The sequence below is a fragment of the Homalodisca vitripennis genome, chromosome 3 (genome assembly GCF_021130785.1).
Source record: "Homalodisca vitripennis isolate AUS2020 chromosome 3, UT_GWSS_2.1, whole genome shotgun sequence".
In the NCBI taxonomy this organism is placed as follows: domain Eukaryota; kingdom Metazoa; phylum Arthropoda; class Insecta; order Hemiptera; family Cicadellidae; genus Homalodisca; species Homalodisca vitripennis.
Window position 1 is genome coordinate 75,242,520 of NC_060209.1, and position 3,300 is coordinate 75,245,819.

General features: G+C 30.1%; 1 non-coding gene across 1 annotated transcript; it reads right to left on the minus strand.

Moving 5' to 3' along the window:
• Positions 1-2,457: 2,457 nt before the first annotated feature.
• Trnas-gga lies at positions 2,458-2,528 on the minus strand. Its single transcript has one exon. It is a non-coding gene; the product is annotated as a tRNA-Ser (tRNA).
• Positions 2,529-3,300: the final 772 nt, after the last annotated feature.

Sequence of the window (3,300 nt, forward strand, 5' to 3'; positions counted from 1 at the left end):
GAAATAAATTCAGAATGAAACTTATTTTTCCAATTTGAAGTAGGTTATAACATCGTAAATTTCAGCCTGGAAACAGTGCAATTAAACACTTCCATTGATTTGGGAGATAAAATGCACATGCCTTGAAAATATTTGCCTTCCATCAGAGGTCTCATCTGTACACTATACCTGATCCCATACCATAATACTGCAATTTTCAGTACTCATCGTATATGTTCCTCTAAAAATAAGTACCAAAAGGCGTATCAGCAGCTGCAGGAATAATTTCTTACAGATGGAACAAGATTATTATGAAATAAGTGGGAACTTTTGGAGCCTATGAAGTTCTCCAGTCACCCCCTTTAATTATGTATGATTCAATTAAAAGAGTTTTGGTATTTATTTACATACTCCTCCAACCAATACATTCGTCCACCACCTGTTACATTTTCTATTTTGCTTTTATTTTACGAAACTCTAAATTAGCGATAAAAGAATACTTATTAATACTTTGTAGCCATACTTCTATGGGGAAAATAATTTCGTACTCTTTGTTATTAGTATTAAGGCTAGTTTTTAAGCTATTGCCATTTTTCATTATATAATCATAAACCTTTTGTGTTTTGTGAACAAATATTTAATAATCTGTTCTAAACAGCAAAATTCAATTACAAACGAAATACAACTGATTTTTTTACAATAATAAAGATCTAATCCAGTACCATTATGTTTTACAACTTCTTTTGAAATACTCTATTTATAATTGTTTTTTAGTATATAATACCAAATGATGATTTTTTTCATTTATTACCGCTTTAATAATTTAATCTTGTAAGTTAAAATTAAATATTTATTTAAATTTGAAACGGTTTGAACTAACAATATTATAAAACACACATTGCATTAAAACAATAAAAAAACTCATAATACGAGTATATTATGTCAAGATTTTATGTCAAGAACACAGAACATTAAATATATCTATTCCTAACGGTAGAAGGTTCAGCGCTGGAGATAACATGGTAAACTAATGACAGTTAGGGGGCTACTTTTAATAGCTCATTACACAACTAGGAACCTTGCTTACGACCTAAGTTGTAGACATGCTACATCATCGTAATGACGTCAGAAGGCCGAGGATACAAATTTCCGCGGGAGGTAACATGTCAAACTAATGACAGTTAAAGGGCTACATTTAATAGCTTATTACCCAACCAGGAAGCTATCTTGCCTACAACAAAAATTTTAACCTGGCTTCATCATAATCACGAGTTCAGAAGGCCAAGGACACTAATTTATGTATAAATCAGCACACTTGTATTATTGTGAAACTTTTTATTAAATTTTAATTTGAATTATTATGACCAAGAATCCTTAGAAAAATTGTAAATGTAACAGTACTTTTTACTTATTTTGGATGGTTAAATTTATAAATACTCCCCTACCCTGTTGCTACAGATGAATAAAGTTACTACTGTATTATTATTGTCTGAAATTTACACACATATATGTACATTATTGTAAGAACAATATCCGCAAAATAAGAATCACAATTTTCATCTCACTAAAACCACTTAAAAACTTTTTGAGATATTTCTATATTGTGTTCTTTATATAACTTTCTTGAAAATATTTCCGATTAGACATTTTTATTGTTTATAACATGATTATATTATCCCAGTTTAGGAAAATTAAAGCCTTAAGTCATATTTTCCCACAATTTTCAAGTTTGGGTAATTATGGGTCTATATATATAGATTTTCGCAGATCACTGGTCTAATATTTAGAAAAAGAGAACGGCATGTCCCACGAAATGAATTTTACATTTCTAAATTATTTATTGGTTGCTTTTTAAAACTAGCTTTTACAATTTTACTGAAATAACATTTGGAAATACATTTAATTTAGGGTATACCACATTCTGGCGTTAATTAATTACTCTGTAATAATTACAGCAACTGCAATGTCAGAACTGAGACAGTAGAAATCCTTTTTTTCTTTATTTTAGCAGGCAATATTAAAAACGACTAGTATAAATATAAAAAATTAGAATAAAATATAATTTAAAGTGCCATGTGATTTACATGTCGAAAAGAACCTTTAGGAATATGAACACCTGAATATATATATATATATATATATATATATATATATATATATATATATATATATATATATACCATAAACACGATGTAAATTCAGACAGTTAAAACTAATTTGGACTAGTAATCGTCAGTTTATTTAGTGGATTAAAAATTAATTTGGTGGCTCATACCGCTCTCCTTTTACAAACAGATGGCAGATTGGCTGAAACATCCTCTATGTAATAAACATGAAATGCCAGTGAGATTTCCCTGGTTATGTAATGAATGTTATTTAACTAATACCGGTCTCAAAAATATTCCTAATTCATAATGTATAAACTAAGGAGTGAGTGTACAATAAATAAATATATTTGAATAAACATTGAAAAAGTACTTGCTCCGCCGGGACTCGAACCCGGATCTCTCACTTTCCGGGTGAATGTGATACCATTACACCACAGAGCCCTTACTATTTAAGATTCAATTATTTTTTATTTGGCCGTTTATATCACATGTGTGTTTAAATAAGCAAACTAACATACGACCAAAAGACCAAATACATGTCAAATGACTTTGATTTACGTTCATTAAATTTGTATAAGTGGCTATAGCCTAATTTAATTTCAATAAAAATTGAATCACATAAAGTAATTGCTCAGCCGGGACTCGAACCCGAATCTCTCACTTGTCGGGTGAATGTGCTACCATTACCCCACAGAAAATGCCAGAGTAAAGCCCAGTTACTGAAAGAAGCATTTACATATACGCCTTCTTTTATCTCGCATCATCAGGCCAGAATCTTCAAAAAAGGCTAATCAAGCTTTCTTGTAACATAGTGAGATGTAATAAAACCTGTTAAACAATCTATCTTGCATTTATGCACATACTTCTTTGTTACAAAACTCGACTTTGAATTCTTTCATAATATTTCCCGAAATACAAAAATTACATTATTAATAATTGCTTTTGTTAACTGGTATTTTTGGATGCTTAAATTACCAAAACAAATCATTTGAATTAACAGTAAATGGGTTTGTAAATAAGTATTGCTGTTCGGTAGTTACTTAAGTAGAATTGAAGTTTAAACCTAACACGCAAGTACTTAAATAAGGTCTTGATAGTGTAAAAGATATAACGTAATGGAAGTATTGCAGACATTCTCAGTTATATAGGGGGAGGGCAGTGACCGACTTGTATGTTCCGTTGTATTTCCCAAGAGCTCATTGTTCCCTTATCA